The 24469-nt window shown below is 49.4% G+C and overlaps 1 protein-coding gene across 1 annotated transcript in view; it reads left to right on the forward strand.

Annotated features, from left to right (window-relative positions):
- COLEC12 (collectin subfamily member 12) overlaps nucleotides 1–24469 on the forward strand; it is a 567105-nt gene that overhangs the window by 355249 nt on the left and 187387 nt on the right. The window lies entirely within an intron of this gene.

Genomic DNA, 24469 nt, shown 5'->3' on the forward strand with positions numbered 1-24469 from the left:
TATGGGAAGGCATACCTACCTGCATAAAAACAGTTCTTAGAGGCAATTTCCTCTTTTTGTGTGCGAGATGCACAATGCATCACACACAGAAAGAGGAATTAACAAGGAGAAATAAAGTTATTTCTCCTCATTACGCCTCTCTGTGGTAGGCACAGGTTTTTGGCGCAATCCCAGGTTTACTGCCCTTAGTGAACTTGGGAAAGGTAAAATTCCAGTGGTGGATGCTTAGGAATACCCATGCTCCACCATGGAACTCCTACCTCTATGAAATGTAACGCAGCGCACTGCAAGCCGCTGCGTTGCATTTCTTTACGAAGTCACACAAAGATGGCACAAAACGCACTTTGCAAGGTTTGGTAAATTTAACTGGAGCCTTTCTGTTCTCTGTGGCCATACAAGAATAATGCAACGCCTTAGCAAATCTGGGTCATGATGTGGAATGGCTCTTAATGGAGAGGAAAGTCAATTTTAAAACCTGAATTGAGGCTGTCAAAAATTCCAATGAAGACTACATACAACAGGGAGCATGGATCTGAACATATAAAAGTGAGTTGTGAAATGCTTGTGGTTAACCTCTTACGTACCAAAGTAAGCTTCTTCAGTTGTCCATGAGTACTCAGCGACACTGTGTATTTTGGACCGCCTCAAGTACACAGCGGATCTCAGCATTGGAGGGCAGCGATGACCAGTGTCCTGCGTAGAATATACATCTGTTGCCATGTGACTGTCAGCAGACAGATACCCCCCAGGTAAGAACAAAGACCACAATCCCTGTTAAACAATTCTAAAACAACAAGCACTACAAAGTCTGGGAACAAAGAAGGGCTCTATTGCCTGTTTAGTTAAGGCATTTTGGATCATGGGAGGGATGGCCCTAGCATGGCCGACAGCAGGAGACCTTTGTAGTGAGTTCCACTCTGTTTGGCCAGATGTCTTCCTTACAGCAAGCAGAAGGAACAAAAGGATTGTTACTGCTGTGTTTGATGAAGAAAGGGGTATTGGGGCAGAGTGTTGATACAATAACGTTAGCAGCAATGCAAGATATTCTAAAGAAGTGACCGCTATTCTTAATGGTGCAGCTTTGGTGACAAATATCTCCAGGCTAGACTGTATTAAGAACACATGTATAGGAATAAACATAAGCTCAACAAAGCCATCCTAACAGAGCTAGCTGCTACATAATACAGAACACAGGAGGCACAAGCAACACGTGCACTCACCTTAATGGATCTAAGCACATATCAGTATTTCCTCAGCATAACCCTTTGTACTTTTATATAGCGCAAACTCGACCTGAAGGTATTGGAGCGCTTTACATGAGCACCAGTTACATTACATTAGAACTCATTCCTTTCTTTGCATTGTAGACATGGGGAGATTAACTGATTTGCCCAGAATAACAGAATGTTGAGCCAATGCTGCGACTAGAACCTGGTTTCCAAGCTCCAAAGACGGCAGATCTGGCCATTATGCCACATCCTCTTGCCAAAAGAGTACATAAGCACTATGTCAGGAGAATGCTTTGATATCATTAAGAATAGCAATGGATGGAGAAGGGGATTTCTGTTGCCATGTCTGTGGCTGGAGGACTGGATAATTATATTTATTGGTTGATGAGAAGGTTCTTGTAGGTTTGGACTTTCAGCGCTTTTCTGAGTTGTAGGACTGGGGGTGCATGCCTGATATGTGGAAAGATGTTATTCAAAACCCTCAATGCATAAACAGTGGTGGCTTGTTTTTGCATCTCTTGTTTTCAAACTTTGCTTAGTCAGTGCCCCTTACAATTTTTGCTGTTGCCAAATATTGATGGAGCCCTCCAGGAACCCAAAATGCAATATCAGCAGGTTACAGGTGACTGATGAATATGAAGGGATGATTGATTTGAATACACATTCAGTTGACATGTTGTCATAAAGCCCAGACTCCTTCAAATATGACTTGGTTACTCTTTTTATGGCTGATGTAGCCTTGTTGGGTTTCAGGATATCATTTCTAGAGAGGGATTCTGAACACATGGAACGGACCACAGGAGACGATTCAGAGTGCAGAATCACCACATTCCAGCACTCAATGCCACTGCAAACAGTACAGTAATCTCGTTTCAACTTGAATTACCACTTTACATGGCCTGTGCCCAAGTGAAATTGGTAATTAACTGCCGCAAGGCCTGCAGTTCTGTGTTGGATTATGAACCTTAATGGTCCTACTTGTAACAATGTGGCTCGCAGCATACATAGGCCTGCTCGCAGTGCAGAAGGGAGTTTAGGTCTGAGGTAGTTTGATGGTTTTTAGGTCAAGCCTAGACCAGCGCATATGCTGCTTGCTCGCCTTTTAGTGAGGGGTAAAAAAAAAGTGCTACCATGCTGCCAAGGCTGGCCTAGAGCTTGCGTGCATGTGCGCGGGCGCACCTCACCCTCTTGGAGTGCAGGCAGTCAAAGTATAGCACTCACGAGGCGCTAGGGCAGCAGAGCAGGCAGGCGATGCTGGGCAAGAACAGCAGACAGTGGGCACTCATCAGTACAGGACAGCAGCTCCTAGAAGCAGTCATCTCCCATAAAGGGGCACTCCTCCTGACATAGCAGTCTTCACTCCAGCACAGGATCTCACGGGCCCTGTGGACAGCAGAGGGGTACAGATGGGCTCAGGGGCCAGCACACAGACCCTTGCGGCGGTACCTCCTGGCACAGTGTCCTCTCTCAATCCAGTCCACGCTCTGACTGAACACATGGCATCTCTACTGCTCTACATATACACCCCTCCTCCCACCTACCAGAAAGGCTGGAAGCTTCTAGCAGGTCCCTGGCAGTTTAAGCCTCACTGTCACTGTAGGGGAAGTGTAGAGCATCCTGAACGCACCAATTCTATATTAGGATAAAAAAACTAGGGGGAAGGCAAAAAGGTTTGGGATGACCCTGCAAGCAGGACCAAGTCCAACACCCACCATGACATATGAAGAATTATGCATCCATTGAGAACATTCCTTGAAAATAACGAACTCGGCCAACCAACTTTTCTTTCCGTGCTCCTCAGCACATAGACTTTCAATGCACATTTCATGTCAAGTTGCATCAATGTGACTAGCCATGGGCCTTTTGCTTTGTATTTTGTGCACCACTGTGGACCTTCCTGGAATTTTGTAAGCTCTTTAAAGATCCAGGTCACTTTAATGTGATTTCTTTTAGGACATCAGGATTTAACAAGTTAGAGGTAGCTCAGGGACAATACTACATTTACAGAACGCTCCTCTATCTGTATCATTCATAGACGTACATCCAGCTTGGGTCCACAATTGCTGAATCCAGGCCAAAGTTTCAGGAGCTCAGCAGAGATAAATATACTTACATTATTCTGAATGGAACTCATTTTTTGTCATTGGTTAGCTTACATTGGAAAATCAGGCTCATGATAATAACATTGGGTGAGGAGTAAGTGTCCCAAGATTCCCGCTCAATTCATTGTACCTTGCCTCTGCCTTATGGCATGTTCTTTGGCCAAACTGGAGTTAGATCTGAAACGCTATTAACTTGTGGACTGTGGAAAATCAGAATACTGGTGAATCATCCCTTAGTATGATTTTCGTCCTTTGTTACTACCCCATTTGTAAAAGACATTTAATACATGGCTCCAAATGCCAAGGTAAGCCAATGTCAACTTATTTTCATTTTCAGTGAAGTTAATAATGCGCAAGTGATTAAGCAATTCGCCTAGGATCACATGGTGTGTCAAGGGATGAGCCAGGTCTTGCCACCAAATCCCTAGGTTCAGCCAGTGTACTTATCACCTGCATGCCTTTATTTTGAAAGCAGTTAAGTCACTCCTGTCCTTTAGCAGTCACATATAAATGTTGTTATGAAGAATAAATGAGGTCAAATACTTATTTCTCCAACCAAAAGTTAATTATATTTCATAATACATTTTTAATTAAGCTTTCCAAAGCAGAATTTCTTTTATGCAAAGGCTATAAAGTATTTCATTTTCACGGCTTTAAATAAATGTTGTGGTAACCATTCTGTGAAGAAGAAGGGGTTAAAATCATTTAGCCGGAATAGCCTGCCACAACAGTCCCATGAGCAGCATATTGCCACCTTTTTTCGTCGTTTTCGACCTCCTGAGATGAAGTAGCACTTCCTCTTTTCAAACGGCTTCTGAAGTTTCACTCGTGAAGCGTCGATACTCCACGTGCCGGTGTTCACTACTGGGATCGCACAATGACAACAATCCACTCACCATTGTTAACTTAGCAAAAAAGTTCACTTTATTAAGACGGGTAAAACAGTATTACTTTATGCAAAACTATAACGTTCTTTGTCATATGCCAAAAAAAACATTATGCATTATGCCTCAGCCCAACCCCAAAACACCTTATCATAATAACCCAAACAGTTCCAACAAAAACTTGCATAAAACCCCCCATGTAATGCAAACAATGCCATCAATTCCTTTCCCTTCCTTTGGTTCTTGACCTTTCCCCCCCACCCGCCCCCACCCCCGAAGGATGGATAAGCCCGCTCGAGCCTATCCAAAACACCACAAAAAACGCCACCCAGGAAAACAAGAGAGTTTTCCTGGCCCCACCCAAAGCTGCTTACTTGACAAAGAAAATTAACCAACACTTTTAGTGCCCCATAAATCCTTGTTCCAAAAATTTGCCAATAGATCCCTTAACTCTAATAAGTAATATGCCTAAGTAATATGTGACAAATGAACACCTTCCTCTCTGAAAAGATGACCTTCGATTCCTGTGATATTGTTGTGTGATAAGACTTTAATCCCCATAGCCTGGCAAAAAACTTTCATCGCCCTGTTAAGCTTTCTTCTGGCCTTTATAATTGCAGCGTGATTACTTGCCCCCCTCCACTGTTGACGATAAATAAATTCAGTCCACACCAAGCATGTGCCTGACCAGTTATTTTTTTTTTTTGTAAAATTTTTATTTTGCATATAACAAAAGGAAACACAGGAAAGAAGCACCGAGGTGCCGCACATGTCCCCACGCAGGGGGAATAAACCAAATCAAAATGATGGTGGTGGCACACCGCAAAGAGAAATCCATGACAGTCAGTCTAGCTACCTGCAGGAATAAGAGCAATAGGTAAACAAGCAACCATCGATGCTGAGCATTATGGAGTCAGGATGTCCCACAGCAAGCAGGTCTTTAGGTTATTGCAAACCATACAAATGCACCAATCGGCGACAACGAGCACCTCGGTGTCAAAGGAGAAAGGAAAAAAGGAAGAAAATGCAACTCGCAGTCCCCCCCCCCCCACCCCACCCCCCCCACCTAATGACGGTGACACACACTTACCACACTCATTCAGAAAGCCGCACTAAATTTGGAAGAGGTGCAGGGATCTCAAGGATGCTGGGCAAACAGCCGATGGCAGGCCTTTAGAGAGGAAGGCAACCAAGGGTCCCCATACATGTGTGAAATTCTTGTAATTACTGAGGAAGATGTCCGCCATTCTTTCTAAGCTTAAAAGCTTCCAAAGCTGTGCGTGCCAAAGAGATATCGCTGGTGCCTCCTTTCGCTTCCATGCTGCCGCCAACGTGAGCTTGGCCGCCCCCAGGCACAGCCACAGAATCTTTTTATCAGATCGCGTCTGGTGTTCAAGACCGGGGTCTCGTAGACCCAACAGTACAGAGGCCACGGAGTCTTCTATAGGGTATTGAAGGATATCTTTGATATGTGAGAGAATCTCGTCCCAGTAGGGCCTAATCTTCGGACAGTCCCACCAAATATGGCAGAAGTCCCCCAGGAGTCCACATCCCCTCCAGCATTTATCCGAGGTGGCCGGGTAGATACGGTGGAGCCTAGTCGGGCACAAATACCATTGCATGAGAGTCTTTAAGTGAGCCTCCCTAAGATGTATCGAGTGGTTAAATTGGGTCATATCCCTCCAAAGCGCTGACCATTCATTGTCGGTAATATCTCTCCCCACCATCTCCTCCCACTGCTCCATATAACGTGGTCTAGGTGACAGTTCGGATTTAAGCAGTAATTGATAGAGGAAGGAGATGACTCCCTTCATGGTGGACGTCCGCAGCAAAAAGGCCTCGAACGTCGAGGGGTGTCTCGTAGCTGCCTCCAGCACCCCTGGAGACGTGGCCCAGTGTAGTAACTGGACATGCCGATACCTATCGGTTTGTGGTACCTGATAGTCCTGTATACAGTTAGCGAAGGTCAAAAGGTCAGGGCCATGAAACAAGTGGGTTAGTGCCCTACATCCCCCCTCCCTCCATGCGTCAAAAGGCCCCTCACTAAGCGCCGGTGGAAAGGCGGGATTGAAATGTAGGGGCGTGAACGGAGATGGAAAAGTCGTCCACCGCTCATCAGTAGCCAGGGTATCCCAGACCTTCAGTGTAGTACCCGTGGGGGTACTAATATAAGCGTTCAAGGGGCGATCCCTCTTCGGTTTCCAGGCCAGATCCCAGATGGACCGGCCAGCCACACTCCGGTCCATATGCAGCCAATGTTTTTCTGAAAACTGCTGCGACCATTCCACCATTACCCTCAATTGGACAGCCTTATAATAGAGATGCAGGTCCGGCAGACCCACTCCGCCCTCCGATCTAGGCCGGCGTAAGACTGTGAAAGACAGTCGGGCTCGGCCCCCTTGCCAGACAAATCGCAGTATCTGCGTTTTAAGCTGCCGGAAGTAGGCGCTATCCAATGGAATAGGCAGGGCCTGGAATAGGTATAAATTTTTGGGGAGAAGGACCATCTTAATCGCGTGTATCCTACCTAGCCAGGACAGGAATTTAGGTTTCCACCTCTCCAATTCGGCCCGGGTCTTCGTCAAGAGGGGTGGGAAGTTGGCCGCAAATAAATTGCCCACCGTCGGAGTCAGGTGGACTCCCAGATAAACAATCGATCCAGTTGCCCATGCCAATAGTGTCGACGGCCGCACATGAGCCACGTCAGCTTGTGAGAGAGTCAAATTCAGGACATATGATTTGCCATATTCACTTTAAATTCCGCCACTTCCTCAAATTCAAGTAGAATCTCCCTAATGCAAGGCAAGGAACCTGCCGGGTCCGCCACCGAAAACAGGATGTCGTCCGCGAAGAGCGAGATCTTATGTTGCTCTGCTGTGAAAGGTATGCCTCTCACGCCTTCATGTTCCCTCACCGCCACCGCCAGGGGCTCAATGCTGAGCGCGAACAGCAGGGGAGAGAGGGGACATCCCTGTCTGGTGCCCCTCGAGTGTGAGAAGAAGGCCGACAACTGGCCATTCACTGCCACTCTCGATCGTGGACTGCAAAAGTTAGCCCTTACCATAGTGATGAATTTGTCAGAAAAGCCAAAAGCCGTCAGCGTATTAAACAAAAAGCCCCAATCTACTCGGTCAAAGGCCTTCTCCGCGTCCAGGCCCACAAGCACAGCCAGAATACGGAACCTGTCTGCCTTTTCGATTAGGTGAACCACTCTACGAGTATTATCATGGGTCTGGCGTCATTTAATAAAGCCAGACTGGTCTGGGTGAATAATTGCCGGCATCAAATCCTGTAAGCGGCACGCCAGGATCGCTGAATATAATTTTGTGTCGATGTTAAGTAAGGCTATGGGGCGAAAGGAAGCACATTGTGCCGGGTCCTTCCCCGGTTTCGGTAGGACCGTGATCACCGCCTCGGCCAGAGTCCCTGTAGAGGCTCCGGATGACGCCATATCGTTAAAGAGAGACACTAGAAAGTCACACAGCTCAGTAGCATATGTCTTATAAAAAACCGCGGTGTAACCATCCGGACCCGGGGCCTTGTGTAACTTCAAATTTTTGATGGCGGAGAGAACCTCCTCTCTAGAGATTGGCGCCTCCAATAATTCGTTCCATTCTTTATAGATATTCGAGGTAGAGGCAAACGTTGCAGGAACTCTTTTTGGGTTTCCGCTCCCAAGTTATCTCCCGTGTACAACTCGGCATAAAAGCGTCCAAAAATGTCCGCCTTCGTTTCGTCCCGATGTTGCTGCACACCTGCAGCTTCTCTGATGCCTCTTATATATTCTCGCTCTCTCATATACCGCAGTTGCCGCGCCAAGTGCCTACCCACCTTGTTCCCGCATGAATAGGATTGTCGCCCCAGTCTCAAGATCGTGAGCTCGGCCCTATTGGCGTAGTTATTATTATTATTATTAATGAGTTTTATATCGCGCGTGGTTACCCTTGGGCATCCCTGCGCTCATCCAGAGAGAAACGCCAAAACAAGAGACACCGAAATTAGGCAGGGAACAGATGAGTTTTTAAAAGTTTGCGGAAACCTAAGAAGCTCGTTTCCGAGCGCAGATACAGAGGAAGAGAGTTCCACAGTGTGGCCACATTAATGGAAAATCTTCTGCCACCGGTTCTTGCCTTCCTTACCCTCGTAACTTGCAGCAGGTGTTGATGATCTGAGCGGAGGGCGCGGGAGGCATTATAGGATTGAACCATGTCCCGTAGGATGGGTGGGCCTTTCCCCTGCAGAATTTTGTGGGCCATACAGAGTGCTTTAAATTTCACCCTCTCTCTGACAGGGAGCCAATGTAGCGCCCTCAGCGCAGGGCGAGCCGACTGACGCCTGGGAAGGTCCATCAGGAGCCTGGCGGCTGCATTCTGCACTTGCTGCAGTTTGTTTAGGGTGGCTTCTGGGGCCCCCAGAAACAGCGCGTTACTGAAATCCAGCCGTGAGATGATGAGCCCCTGGATGAGTAACCTCCTAGAGGCCACTGGGAGAAGTGGTAAGATCTTCCGGGCTGATCGGAGCAGACCAAAGCACACGCCTGCGGTCTTTTTGGCGTGTGTCTTGAAGGAGAGGTCCTGCTCCAACCACACCCCCAAGCTATTGATCTCCTGTTTGGGGGTGGGTGCTGCTCCCAGACAGCTGGGCCAGCTGCTCGGTGGTAAGGAGGGAGGGGAGTTCCCCAACATCATCAGTTCCGGTTTTTAAGCCGTTAAGCTTGAGTGCAGAGCTACACATCCACGTAAAGATCTTAACCAAACACGTGTGCAGCCGGTCGGGATGGTGGGCCGACTGGGGAAGCCCTACCACCAACTGAGTATCATCAGCATAGCTGATGATCTTGATACTCAGAGGCAGTACCACACTCTCCAGTGGGGCCATGTAAATGTTAAATAAAGTAGGGCTCAACGATGAGCCCTGTGGCACACCACACTGGAGAGGGACCGATGATGACTACTCGTGGCCTTCCCACACCTCAAACGTCCGGCCTTCCAAAAAGGAAGCGAGCCACTTCAGGGCCATCCCGGAGACCCCCACCCCCGACAGCCGTTGGAGAAGCACCTGATGGTCTAATGTGTCAAATGCCGCACTGAGGTCCAGAAGGATCACTGCCACCGATCCCCCTGAATCCAAAATACTCCTGGCATTCTCCACGACTGCCAGCAGGGCAGTGTCGGTCCCCTGACCGGGGCGAAAGCCCGTTTGGGAATCGCCCAGAAGGGAGTTGGACTCCAGAAAGCCCGATAGACGGCTATTCACCAACTTCTCCGCCACCTTGCTAAGGCCGGAGAGCAGGGAAATGGGCCTAAAGTTGGCAAGGTCGGTGGGGTCCAGGTTAGGCTTCTTCAAGAGAGCCTTGACAACCGCTCCCTTCCAACTGGGGGGCACCACTCCTTGGGTGAAGGAAAGATTAATAAGATCCGTCACTGGGCCGCCGATGGTGGAGGCTACCTGCTTAAGATATTTCATTGGTGCAGGGTCTTTTGGAGAACCACTTTTCATGGTCGTCAGGACTGCGAGAACTTCTTCCACAGTGACAGGGCCGAAAGAAGCCAGCTCCGCTGACCGCACCCTGGGCTGAGACCCTAAGTTACCACCAGAAGGGGTCTCCTGGGCTAGCCGAGAAAGAGATGCCAAGATGTTATCTATTTTGGTTTTAAAGAAGGAGGCGAGTTCTGAACATTTTTCACGTGGATTGTCGTGAATGACCTGAGGTTCGGGAGCTTTCAAGGGTTCTTTGATGACCCTAAACGATTCTTTCGAGGAATTGGCAGAAGAGCCTATTCTCTCCTCAAAGAACACAGATTTCCCTACCCGAATTGCGGATTTGTAGGTACTAAGAGCCGCCCGATAATCTATCCGGCTCGTTTCGCTCCAATCTTTCCTCCAGGTCCGCTCCAGCCTCTTGCAGCCCTTCCTCGGTGTTCTAAGCTCAGGTGTATACCAGGGCGCGGATCCCACTCTCTTACCCCTGGTGAGTTGTTTCTTCTTGGGGAGGAGAGCATCAAGCGAGTTAGTGAGCCAGTTGTTTAAGTTCTCATCGGCAACTAACGGATTAGACCCAGGGGGAGGCCGAGACGCCTCCAGATATACCGCCCAGGTGTCCACTGGGAGCCTGGAGCAGGCTCTTTCCACGGTGTATACCCTGGGAGCCGATGCCACTGGGGCATCAAACTGCCACTGGACAGGCACCAAAAAATGGTCTGTCCAAGGTAGAGCCAATGTAGATAGTACTTTAAGGCAATCTGAGTTTGAAAATATAGGGTCCAACAAGTGACCCTTCCCATGTGTGGCACCCGAGTTAGCCAAGTTGATCCCAAATGCTTTAAGATCGCCTAGCAAATCTATTCCCAGAGAGTTGGAGGGGTCATCGAGATGGATATTAAAATCACCCAAAGCTACAAAGTTACCAGTAGAGCAAGCGAGAAGCGCGGTTGTTTCTAAGAAAGAATTAAGAAAATTCCCCAAAGACCCCGGTGGACGATAGACCAGAAGGCCCGCCAAGGACGCAGTAGGTGACAAGCGAAGAGAGAACTGACAACTCTCGCAGTCGCTCATCCCTCCGTCCTGAACCTTACAAACTAGCGAATCCCTATAAAGGATGGCGATTCCTCTTCCTCGCCCCACAGGTCTGTCAAGATGTGATATAAGAAAGCCTGGAGGAAGTGCTCTCACCATGTCGGGTCCTGAGCAGGAGGAAATCCAGGTCTCTGTTAAAAATAACACATCCAACTTGTGGTCCAAGATGAGGGAGTTAATTTCAGTGGCGTGACTGGGTAAAGACCGACAGTTCAGCAATGCTATTGAGAGCACCGATTTGTCAGGGGCCCTATCCTGACCCGCAATACAGGCCCCGCAAGGTAGGAACGGAAGTCCGCCCTCATGGGCAAATCTGCATGTGGTGAGTTTCAAAGGCCGCCACGACATAAGTTCCTCCCTCCCATACCCAATACGAATGTGAGGTGGCTCCAGTGGATCGGGCATAAAGACCAGCCCTGGGCCCGTCTGGGCCCGGACGGGCACAGACGGGCTGAACTCTGGCGTAACTCCGGCGTCAGTCCGGCGTCCCCGCTGCGCGTGGCCGCTGCGCGTTAGCATGGCTACCTAAGTACTCTCCTAACGAGATGGAGAGAGGACTTGCTGACGCGCTGGAACCCACTCACCCAAGATGGCCGCCACGAGTCAGGGGCGAAGGACCCGCAAAACGCGGTGAATTGCCACAATTAAAGTGCAGGTGTAATGGCAGAGGTGGGGGTATGCGGGGCCAGGCAGGTAAAAACAGGGAATAACTGTTAAAGCAATTTTTAAATCAAATGCAAAAACGGGTCAATAAAAACAAGAGCTGCCACAAGACAAGCGCTGCATGAGATAGCGCTCGCGCTGGAATAGGGCGCGCTGCTAAAACTTGCCTACCTAAGTACTCTCCTAACGAGATGGAGAGAGGACTTGCTGACGCGCTGGAACCCACTCACCCAAGATGGCCGCCACGAGTCAGGGGCGAAGGACCCGCAAAACGCGGTGAATTGCCACAAATAAAGTGAAGGTGTAATGGCAGAGGTGGGGGTATGCGAGGCCAGGCAGGTAAAAAGAGGGAATAACTGTTAAAGCAATTTTTAAATCAAATGCAAAAACGGGTCAATAAAAACAAGAGCTGCCACAAGACAAGCGCTGCATGAGATAGCGCTCGCGCTGGAATAGGGCGCGCTGCTAAAACTTGCCTACCTAAGTACTCTCCTAACGAGATGGAGAGAGGACTTGCTGACGCGCTGGAACCCACTCACCCAAGATGGCCGCCACGAGTCAGGGGCGAAGGACCCGCAAAACGCGGTGAATTGCCACAATTAAAGTGCAGGTGTGTTGGCAGAGGTGGGGTTATGCGAGGCCAGGCAAGTAAAAACAGGGAAGAACTGTTAAAGCAATTTTTAAATCAAATGCAAAAACGGGTCAATAAAAACAAGAGCTGCCACAAGACAAGCGCTGCATGAGATAGCGCTCGTGCTGGAATAGGGCGCGCTGCTAAAACTTGCCTACCTAAGTACTCTCCTAACGAGATAGAGAGAGGACTTGCTGACGCGCTGGAACCCACTCACCCAAGATGGCCGCCACGAGTCAGGGGCGAAGGACCCGCAAAACGCGGTGAATTGCCATAATTAAAGTGCAGGTGTGATGGCAGAGGTGGGGGTATGCGAGGCCAGGCAGGTAAAAACAGGGAATAACTGTTAAAGCAATTTTTAAATCAAATGCAAAAACGGGTCAATAAAAACAAGAGCTGCCACAAGACAAGCGCTGCATGAGATAGCGCTCGAGCTGGAATAGGGCGCGCTGCTAAAACTTGCCTACCTAAGTACTCTCCTAACGAGATGGAGAGAGGACTTGCTGACGCAATGGAACCCACTCACCCAAGATGGCCGCCACGAGTCAGGGGCGAAGGACCCGCAAAACGCGGTGAATTGCCACAATTAAAGTGCAGGTGTGATGGCAGAGGTGGGGGTATGCGAGGCCAGGCAGGTAAAAACAGGGAATAGAAAGTGGTCTGAGGAGAAACAAACTTTAAAAAGACCATAAACGGCTTATCCCGAGGAGATCGTAGTTTTACGCCAGCAAGTCCTGTATATTCAGTATTACCGTTTCATGTGATGAGGCGAGCGACAACGTTTATGCGACAGGAAGAGCGAAACCGGACCAAAAAGACGCCAGAGATCGGCTGCTAGCACCACGAGGAACCCTCTCTAGTGCGCCTTTAGTTTACTCCTCACCGCCGTCAGTGGACGGAGGGTCACCCTTGAAGGGTTACGTTTGTGAGCTCGTTCGAGCTCGACCACCTCAGCCTCCAGGGCCTCACGTTCCTTCCTCCGCAAGGTGTTGAGCTGCGAGTTGAGGCCTAGACACGTGCCCCTGATCGAGGCCTTAAAGGCGTCCCACGTGTTCGAGAGCGAGGTATCCGACGGGGGGTTAAGATCAAAAAATTCTCTAATGGCAAGCCGCAATCTTTACTGGACGTATCGTCCCTGATCACCGAGGCCGGAAAGTACCACTTCCGTTGCACTGCACCGGGCGACGACCAGCGAAGGCTAAGCACCAGCAGACTATGGTCCGAAACGGATATCGCAAGAATGGCAGCATCTACTATGTCCCCGCGCAGTGATTGGCCAAGAAATATGGAGTCTAAACGGGAGTAGGAGTGATGTACGTGTGAGAAGAACGTGTAGTCCTTTGTAGTAGGGTGGAAAAAAAGCCAACCATCAACCAGTCCCAGTTCCCCCACCTCCCGCTGCGTTGATGCAGAGAACACACCCGTACCCGCCCTATGCCCCCTGAGCTATCCATCTCCTTGTCCCACACCAGGTTAAAATCCCCCAACAAAAACAGATGTCCCTCCGCAAAATCCCCAACCTTCAGCAACAAATCTTGTAAAAACTTATTCTGACCAGCGTTGGGTAGATACACCACCACAAAGGTGCACAGTCGACCCTGAATGAGCCCTTTGACCATCAACCAACGGCCGTCCTTATCGTTACGCACTTCTACAGGTTGGAAGTGAAGCGCAGCTCGGAAAAGGAGAGCCACCCCCCTATGTTTCGTGGCAGTGGAAGACCTATAGATAATGGGATATGCCCTGTGCCGCAGCCACAACTCATCTTTCCTTGCCAGATGGGTTTCCTGTAACCCCACTATATCAAGTTGGTGATCCACCACATATTTCCACACCTTCTGTCTCTTCTGTGGTGAATTCATACCCTTAATGTTCCAAGTTCCTATGCTAATCTGCATAATAGAAATAGACCCCAAAACACTCCACTGCCACCCCAAGGGTCCCCACCCCCGTACTCAGGTACCCTCCGATCCTAGGCAACTTCAGAGGGTCAGCTAATCTCCCCCCATTATAGCCCAAAGCTCCCCACACACCCACAGCAACCCCGTCCACAGCTCCAACCTGCCCACACCAATCCGAAGCCCTCACACACAGCAGTAAACATTCACGCAGCAGCCCCCCTTCCCACCGTCATGGGACCCCCCCCACCCAACACCCCAAACCCCCAACTCCCAACCCCCCCACATAGAAAAAAAACAATAGAAACAGTGAATTCGAAGAAATTACTCATCGTGTCCAGAAGTCCAAAGTTTGCGAGGGGCCTTCCGTTCCGGAAGTGGGGTAGGGGAACCAACACGGTAGCCCCCACGGCCACGGTCAGGGGTGTCTCCTCCAAAAGTACATCCATACCCCCAGACCAGAAGGCCGAAGCCCCTCCGGCGCCGATCCATCTTCAAAGCAGAGGTCACGCTGCTCCGGAACTTTGCTGTGTATCAGCCAGGGTAGCCGAGGCCACCGATGCCACCGCGTTGCCCCGTTCCTGCAGACTGGTAGTGCGATCCAGCCGCCGCCGGTCAGGTGAAGCGCCCACTCTGTGCCAGGAAGAAGAGCGGTGGCGCCTCCGAGATGGGGAAGCGGGTGCTCCCTGAGAAGGTGGCACATCCTCCAGGCCCAAAAGGTCCTTCGCCACTTGTAGTGAGCGAATTTGTGCGAGCCGGTTCTGCCACCGGAAGATGATCCTGAAGGGATGACCCCATGAGTAGGCGATGTTACGTTCCCTCAAAAAAGCAGTCACTGGACGGAATTCCCTCCGTTTCCGCAGCGTAGAGGCCGCTAAGTCCTGATAAAGCTGAGGGCGGTGGTCCCTGAACTGCAACGATGTGATGGCCCTGGCCTTGCGGAGGATGCGCTCTTTCACCTGGAAATCATGGACACAGACGAGAATGTCAGGAGGGCCCCCCCCCCTCGTCTAGGCAACCCCACTCTATGTACTCTATCCATCTGAATTTCCCACACATCCTCCTCATCCAATATCTGTAGGAACAACTCCTGAACATAGCCACGCAGGTCGCCAGCCTCACCATGGCACAGCTCGAATGCGGATGTTGTTCCTGCGGGAACGATTTTCCAGGTCCTCCGTGTGTGTCTGCAAGTCCAGGTTCTGTTCGGTGAGGCGGATGATATCCTGCTGCAACAGGTGTACGTCTTTGGCCACACTTAAATCATGGTCCTCCAGGGTCGCGACCCTCTCATCTATACCATCCACGTCCCTCCGTACGTCCCGCAGATCGGACGCCAATTGTGCGCGGAGCTCAGAGATGTCTTCCTTAATGGAGGCAAAAATTTCGGACATAAAAGCCTTCGTCACCGGCGCCTCATCGTCCGACTGCTTCGACGAGCCACTAGCCCCTGGGGATGCCGGCTGCTGGGAGGACTTCGAAGCGCCATCCTTCCCCGGGCGCCCCTTGCGCAGCGTGTTGGACATTGCTGCGGGCAGCACTCCGCCCGGGCGCCAAGAGACCAAACAAAATGGCGGGTCCGGCCGCTCGCTCCACCTCCAGTCCAGAGCCGGGGCCCGCGGTCCCAATGTCCAGGCCTCAAGCTATAGGCCGTAGTGCTTCCGAATCACTCACACGACCCATACAGCGGTCCAGGCCTCCGTTCTGCACGTGCTTGTAGGCTTCACAGGAGCCAACGGCCGGTGCACAAGGGTACTGGCGGCCTGAAGTCCAGTGGCGGCCATGCAGGAATGCCGCTGCTATCATGTAGGCCGCGTCTTCATCACATGCAGATCCGCTCTCGCCTGGGCCCACCGGACACCACCGCCGGTCCGGCACCACTCTCCACCACCAGTCAAGCTCGGGGCCCCACCTGTTGCCGATTTTCCACAGCCGCCCTCGGCGTGAGCAGCCCCGCCGGCACCCGGGCTTCACCGGGCCTCCCCTCGATGATCACTGCTGGGCGTCGTTGAACCTCCGCCTCAACGCCACGTGGGCTCGCTCCACGCCACAGGCCAGAAACGCCGAACACCCCAAGTCGCACCGGAAGCTAGATCGACCGCTCCGTGGGCACGGAGCGTTCCTCCACTTGCAATCAGCGCTGGCGGTCCTGGGCGGGATCTCAGGAGGCCTGCCCTCTGCCAATAGCGGGCGCCAGGAACCAAGCGAGGCCGGGGTCGCGCAGGCCTCAGAGTTCAGACGGTCTCGTGGTCGTCCCTGATGCCTCTCCGCTCCACCGACGGCCCAAACCACTCCGCTATGCCAGGGGAACTTCTGCAGCACTTTTAAAGCTAATCCGCTCCCTCAGGACCGTGCTGTAAGAAGCTATGTCGGATCGACGCCGGAGCGGCTCGGAAACGCGTCCTACTCCGCCGCCATCTTGGCCACGCCCCCCACCAGTTCTTTTTTTAAACCGCAATGTCCAGTTTCATCTTTTTAATAAGGGATAGGCCCGACAAAGGCCCTAGGTCATTTTTACCTAAATGGATAATCAACATGTCATGAAAACCTCGTGCTAAAGAAAGCTCTTTTAACGTAGGTAACAAACCCGCCCACGCATGCCGCCTTTCCCTTTCCACAAAACCTCATGCCCCTTGCTTGGTAGTCCAAGTGCTCTGCCATATATCTGCTGCTCAGCGAAAACGGCGGCCCATTTAATAAAAGAGTGTCCAATTATCCAAGTGTGCATCTTTGACAACATTGAACGTGTCACACAACCTAGATGGAAAAACAAAATTAGCAAGAAGCAATGTACACATCAACAAGTTCATTTCTTGACATATCTAGCACAACATGCAGATTTCCACCTCCCAATCCGTTTGATATCCTCCCCGTCCCAACCCAACCTGGCCGCCTCTGTGGCCTCCCCAATACGAAATGAGTGTGTCCCGAAAACAAGAGGGTCTTTACCAAGTTTTACCAAGGCCTTCCTTAAAACAGCCAAAAGATGGGCACTGGAAATCCTAGACCCATTCTCATGAGAAAAGATTACACCAGACTCTAAAAAATCAGATTGAGAGAAAGACTCCCACTCCCTCGGAGGACAGCAATCCGCTACCCCACTGCCTTTTAAATGCACCCACCTACCTTTTCCTAGTTGGTCAGTTTTCAACTTCCTTAACCAGATTTTCAATTTATCACCATGTAATTGCACCTCACTACTCTGAACACCTACCTGATCCCTTAAACCCACTCATTCTGAAACCCTGAAAGCCCCAAAGAACAACCATATCATGCATAATCTGAAACAAGAAATTTCCCAATCATCATAACAACAAACTGGTAACTGTAACAACAATTGTTGCAACAGATCAAAAGTAATTGGCTCACGTAAAGGCAAAGAATAAGTATACTCAGTGCTGAAACCTTTGAACATTCTTCTTAATAAAACATATTCAACCGGGTCTTGACCCACCATAATTTGCCGTAAAACGAAATACCAGCCAATTTCCCAGAAATGGTTGTATGTGACAAACCCTTGTTAATCAAATGTAACGCAAACTGCAAAATAAAACGTTTTTACAATCTGCGTTTCCAACAAAATCTTTTGAATTTCCGTTACTTAAAAATTCGTTCCAGGCCTTCTGATAGGTTCGTCTAGTGGAGGGAGCTATAGATTTTTCAATTAACTCAACGATCCTCAGTCCCCCAGCACCCAGATGTTCTGCGGAACTGGAGTTTTGATGCTGTCTGCCCCTGGTGCCAAACTGCGGATTTTCTGCCAATTGAAGCGAGACAAAGCGTATGCTATTGAATTGCTGATGCCTGGAATGTGTTGTGCTCTAAAAACTATATTTGGTCTTAGGCTCTGTAACATGAAACCCTTAATAAGCGTAAAACACGTAGATCTTTAGCTTTTTGGTTATTAATAAGATCTACTACAGACATATTGTCTACATAGAAAAGTACACTTCTATCCCAAAATTCCTCCCCTCAAACCAGCAGAGCAACAATGGATTGACCTTCTGGCCACGAGAGATGATGAATTAACCGAAATTCCCCAGGCATTTTCTTGGGTACCAAACCCAATGGTGAAACAATCAAGTTTACCAATAGACACTGCCAGAATGGACCTGCTATCCTGCCTGCTCTCAATTCCACATCCAATTTCTGTCGCACAATCTGTGGTGACTCCTTTGCAGATTTCAAGTTATCCGACCAGCGATTATATCTTGGCCCTTGGTAACCAATCCTGAAACCGTTGTTGAAACCCTAATAAAGTCTAGATACAGCCTCAGAATCTGGATGCTCAGTCAGCTAAGGTTCCATGACCGACAGATTAATTGGGGTAGAGCCCTTCGGGACAGGTTGTAAAACTGCTCCCCGACCCCTTTGAAATCTCCCATGCCCCCCAAACCTTTGATTTGTAAAACATTGCGTGATTGCATGTTTTCCTCCACATTGGGAACATTCATGTTTGAATCTACAAAACTGTCTGGTGCAGATACCCTGAATAAAAATCCAACAGGCTCCGGATACTGGAAACTGTCCCTTACCAATTTGGGCGGGGTGCGGCTGCAAGAGCCGGTACGTAATTGGTAATCCACTTGTTGTACGCATCGTGGCGGGCGGTTGAGCAGAGGACATCCACTTGAGCAAAAGCTCAGAATCGACATCACTCCATGACTTATCGTTGAACAAACTAATCCTGGCTCGAAATTCCTCATCGTAGCTGAGCCGTGAAAAACCACCAAAATGCATTTGGGCTTTTCTAATCATGTCCATGTATTTGAACAATGCAACTGCCCTGGCTGGATGTCTTTCACTGTATACACTTGCATAGATCAAAAACGCTGACGTCCAATTCTCTATATTTTTGGGTACCCTGGGGCGTTTAGCAAGTTCCCATTCTTCTTCTTTGGACCCTTCCTTAACTTGAATGTCCCTATGGAGAAGTTTAAACACATCGAAAAACTCATGTTGCCAAATCCTGTTTTTTGTCTTATGGACAGATGCGTCCCCAATGGTATAGCTATGCCCATATAAGGAAGCTTCTTATGGATATTAGTAACTTCCCCCACCTGCACATCGCCAGAATTACTTCCTCCATCCCCTTTTTTATCTAGACTTGAAACCTTGTCTACCCCGTCAGTACCACCAACCGTGGAAGATTGTACAGCCATTGTCCCCGCCACTTCCCCAGAAGAGACTCCCGCAACATCGGACAATGAAAAATCACCTACACCCACAGAACGTGTATTCCGTTTAACAACCAAGGGTTGTGACCAAGAAGCCCACCAATGTGACTTACCTGTTGATAACTGAGCGAAGCGCTTCTGAAACTCTTGCGGATCATCACGTTGACGATGACCGTGTCGCTGCTCCCTGTCCGTTGCACTATACGCTCCTGACTTCTGCAACACATGAAAAACATTGGTTGCCTCTGACCCTCCCTCCGCAAACACATTATCCTGTTCCAGCAATTGTACATCACTGTCCACCATATCGTTACCCAACACCCCTTCTCCAAAATAATCATAGTCATCACCGTAATCCAAATGTTTCTCCTGTATATCCAAATCACGTGTACTACTACCTGGCAGTTCACCATCCCCCACCCCTCCATCATACAACCTCCAATTGGTCACAGGCATCTGCTCGGAATGCCGGCCGTACACTGTGAAACCACACTTGATCCTCCCTATGTGCCAGATTGCTGACCAAGAACCGCAAACTGCTCCATGTTCGAAAGACTGAGAACTCCAGTCGCTGTCTGCTCTTCTGCCAATGATGACACCTTCAAGCCGCTCCTGCCTAAAGACGCTGGAAACTCCAAAGCTCTACCCCCAGACCCCTGTCCCAAGGTGCCACTCGAAGCCCGCTGGGCACTAGAATGCTCCACCCACACCCATTGCCCAACTTGTGGCCCAAAAGATTAATCAAAATTAAAGGGCAGCTGAACCGGGGGAGATTTAACAGTAGGAAAAATAAATTCACCTCTGTATGCCCCCTTGAAATGTTCTGGTGTTGTATCTCTACACTCACTGATAGAAACAATTCAACCACCTCCATCTCCTCCAGTGCCAAACCCTTCCCTATTGACTCTATGGGCTCCAACTGCCCTGCTGAAAACGAACACCTGCTTGAGGACTGAGATTTATCACCAAGGGGCCCTCTAGTCAAAGAAGACTGCAGAACCACTGCATGCTCTACCAACAACACTGTCCCTGGAACGTTGGAGAACCTAGCACATGTATTACTTGCTTGCTGTTGTACAGGAGAAACAGTGTGTTCCTCCACAAACTCTTCCTCACTATCACTGGAGTAGTCAACTAATGAAGCAGTATGCCTGTGTGAACTTACAGGAGGCGCTATATCAATTAAAGCGCCTCCCATGACACTACCTGGATGCTTTGTGCGCAACTTCGGTGTTTTATTTGCCTGAATTAAATTTGAATAGTTAGCAGGCAAAAAGAGTGAAGCGCTCTCATCCCCTCTAAATCCCCCCCCCCCCGCTCCCTCCCTCCCTGTTGACACAACGCAGACTGTGCCCGAGAGGCAGCCCCACCCCTAGGCGAGGCTCTTCTCCTAGCCCGCCAACGCGTGGGGTGGGTACCGCCCCCCTCTGCCCAGAGACTCTCACCGGCACCGGAACAGAAGAACACCTCTGCGTTGCAGGCTTATCGCTGCCGCTCCTCCTGGAAAAGCGCCCACGGCTTCGTTGGCAAGCCACCACTCCTCCGACGCTGAAAGAGGGCAGCAGCTCTTCGGTGTGAAGGTAAGCACGCCGCCACCGCCTGCACAACGCCTCTTGCTTCGTTCCTCTTCAGCCGCCTCACACCTTCCATGACCTCCGCAGACACCCCAGGCATCAGCAAGTCTGTACGGCCCGCAGCATGTAGCACACGCAGCGCGTCTCGCACTGCTTCACATGCCGCCATATTTTAACAAGAGATAATATCCCCACAAAATACAGCTAAATCCTGACTAAAAGCAGTAAGCGTCACAGACGAACTGAAAACGCTAAGAATACTTCACAGCTAGCCTCCCACCAAATGCACCCCTATTTATATCCTACCCTTAAACCCCGCCCCCAAACCTACCTGAAACCCCATGTGCCGAGTGGATTGTTCCACCGCGCAAAAAATCCCATGGGGACACTGGCTCGCGCCCTGTTCCCCCTGGGTCCCAATAGGACATAGCAAGGAACAGATCGGCGCAAGGTTCCTTCTCTAAAGATAGAGGCGCCTGATCAGCGTAGAACATAACTGAGAGAAATTCCCAGAAGCAGGACAGGCCTTGTGGCGCAGCCCGCTGCCTGCCGACCCTGAATTGCACTGGAATACCGAAATATGAAAAGGCATCTTCATAGACACATAGGGGTGTGTGTACTGTCCTGCTACAGGCCTCTTGAAGTTGGCTATAACAACTGAAGTGTATGGAAACTCACTGCACAATAACGGAGAAGCATGTTTAGTGAACTCTCAAACCAGTTCTTGCTATCTTCAGTGGGCTTTCCCTCATGTGCATGGGGCATGGCAGGCATGGGTCATGTGCCTAGACACACACAGTCACAAACACTTGAACAGTCCTCTCTTAAGATACCACAAGTTGTTTCCAAAGAAGCAGTGTAGTTTCTTGTTTTTTCAATCCAATACTTTCCCCTATGGTTCATAGACCATGCTTTTGGGACCCCTTTTTAAGCTTGGCGGCTCTTTGTCACCCAGGAGGCCTGTTTGCAGAACGGTTGCATCAGTGGCGGCTCGCACATGTAACGCTGTGGGCTGGCGGGGCGGGGCTGGGTGGGGGTGGTGGAGTGTGACATACGACGGGAAAGTGGAGCTCAAAGTATGTGCTTTTACTTATTTATTTCTTTACTCTCCACTTTCCTGTTGTATGTCACACTCCACTACCCACCACCCCGCTCCGCAGCGTTACCTGTGTGAGCCGCCACTGGGTTGCATACTGATCTCTGATGCATGTATTGTAGCAGAAAGTCCTGTCCAATTTGTTGCCTTGTCACCACTTGCAGTGGAAGACGAAAGGAAGGGAGGTTGTGATATGGTAGTGTTAGCTGGTGTCAGTTCAGGGCCAATGGTATCTCTACTCACCCAATGAGGGAATGCACCTCTAGCTGGCATGTATATCCATCAGGTGAGGCTCAAAGGTGGGCCACATGGGAGGACCCTTCTTGGGCATGTGCCCAATATTGGGCCAAAGTCAAGTGGTGAATCCACATCAACCTCTTGCTTCCTCTTCACAACCTCCCACCAGACAGTCCAGTTATACAAACAATCTGCTAAGAAATTGCTCTACCACTAGGCTGCCCGGAGTATGCCTTTCCTTCCACATCTCCCCTCCCCAGGGACTGTCTACATGTTCTTGCTGCTGACTGCCTAAATTGTGGGTTTTCCTTCAGCCCTGTTCCTTCAAGAAAGCTGCAAGAGAACATTACTACACCAATAATAATACCATACGTGAGCCTTTGAGAGAAGGGGTCAGTGACGTAATGTGAGTGGGTGGGTGGGCAGCTGAGAAACGCCACAAGGAAAATCCTACTCCCAACCAAGAAGGAGGAACCACAGGAGAGGTGGGTTAGATTAACACCCATAAAAATGTTTCAAAAAAATTCCTTAGTAGATCAGGCGTAGCATGGGAGAGACAAACAAGCAGTGGGCAGTTGTGCCGGAACTAAGGGTGCAGGAGTTGGTGAATCTCCTACAGATAACCTTGAATGAGTTCAAGATGAGAAAATAACAATAATGAGGCTTTTGCATGTTTGTTTTGCAACACGTGATGTTTATTTAAAGACAGACTGTCAAATGTCAAAGGCTTCATCTGACCAGCTGCTAAGAATTCTTTTAACAGTGTTTACTCTTCCTTTGACTCAAAAGTAAAGGCATTTTGTAACTTCACCCTTGTGACCCTGTTCTGGGGTCCAGGAGAGTGTGAGAGGAACCTACTGCAGTATGTTAATGTTTTACAGCACACTGCAAATAAAACATCTGCTCGGTATAAAAACTAAACGTTTCAAATATTTCAGTAAATTTCTGCAGCAATGAAACACGGGGGCGGGGGGGGCTCGTCATGAGACCCACGGTATACGAGGAGGTAATGCCACTCCCAGTAAATACAGCGACCATCATTTCAAGGTGTGCTATTAACTACCCATTTCGTGATCTGCCCCTGAGATTAAGGGATAGCATTGCTAGCAATACGTGCCACCCTGCTCGGAGCTTCAAAACACAGAATACTGTGGTATTCCCCGTACAAATTCAGCCATGTTTTACCTGATAAAATGTGTGCTGGTATAAAGCTCTGTATTTTCGCACCAGTTGGAACTCCTATTCAAGCACAAATTTGAGGACAATACCAGGACCACCGGAATTATGCGATTGTGCGGCGATTTTCGCATAGATATAGATCAGCCGCACTTGACACATAATCCATCATCTGCCGTGTAATCTGCAGATTTTAACAAAAAAAATAGTTTCTAGCTCAAACGGTTCACAAGCTTCTAAAAATGCAGCAACACGTGTTGCAGCGCAGTCAATGGCCCTTTGCAAAGCTGGACTTGTCACTTTTTTGTGGCCTATTGCTATATTTGGGTATTCAAATGGCACTAATGAGGTGCAACCAATGCCCAGACAGTGTGGCCAACTTAAACATTTTTAAGTAATACTATTATAAAATATGCTGCATTATGCCGCATAATTTGGCTTTTTTTGCAGCAGGATTTACTTAACCCTGTCACATAATTTGGACCTCTCCTGCTGCATAATTCCAGTGGCCCTGACAATAACCTACACTTTGTATTTTAGCCATACGTTGTTACAATGCCTTATTGGACATGGTACTACTCCCTCTCCTTTGGTCTAAACAGGAATTCCTCATTAAGTACACTTAGGGCCCAATTCACAAAGGGCATCAGCACTCGTGGTGGAGGCCCTGCAGTCGTGGCGGGGGGGCCACACTCGTGGTGGGACTTCCGCAATGAAAAACTGCAACGCGGAGGTTCTGCCGCAAGTGCCCCAGCACCACCACGACTGCGGGGCCTCCGCCACGAGTTCAGAGGCCCTTTGTGAATCGGGCCCTACTCTTTAAGTAGGGTTTGGATTTTTCACAACCCTTTGTCTTTAGATAGCTGATGTCACTGGCTAGCACCCCCACTATCGCAACTTTTCTGCCCACAATGAGTATCTGAGAAGGTAGCTTTTCAGCTCAGACATAATATACTATTCCTACATACATATCTTCTTCAGAAAAACCACCACCACCAGCTAAATCTCTTGCCTAGCTAAGGAAGACCGACGCTTTCCTACCTCCTTTGCAGATTCTTGCAGGATTTCGGGTTGCACCAACGCAAGTAATCATGTTAGATTATATGACGTGGTAGAGGAGAAGCTAACTGTAAAATCAGAGTTTCAGGGCTCAAAAATATTTTTGCAATATATGCACAACCTTTTAGAAAGCTCAAACATTTTGACAACCAAAAATCTTCCCCGAA

The sequence above is a fragment of the Lissotriton vulgaris genome, chromosome 4_1, assembly GCF_964263255.1.
Source record: "Lissotriton vulgaris chromosome 4_1, aLisVul1.2, whole genome shotgun sequence".
Taxonomy (NCBI): domain Eukaryota; kingdom Metazoa; phylum Chordata; class Amphibia; order Caudata; family Salamandridae; genus Lissotriton; species Lissotriton vulgaris.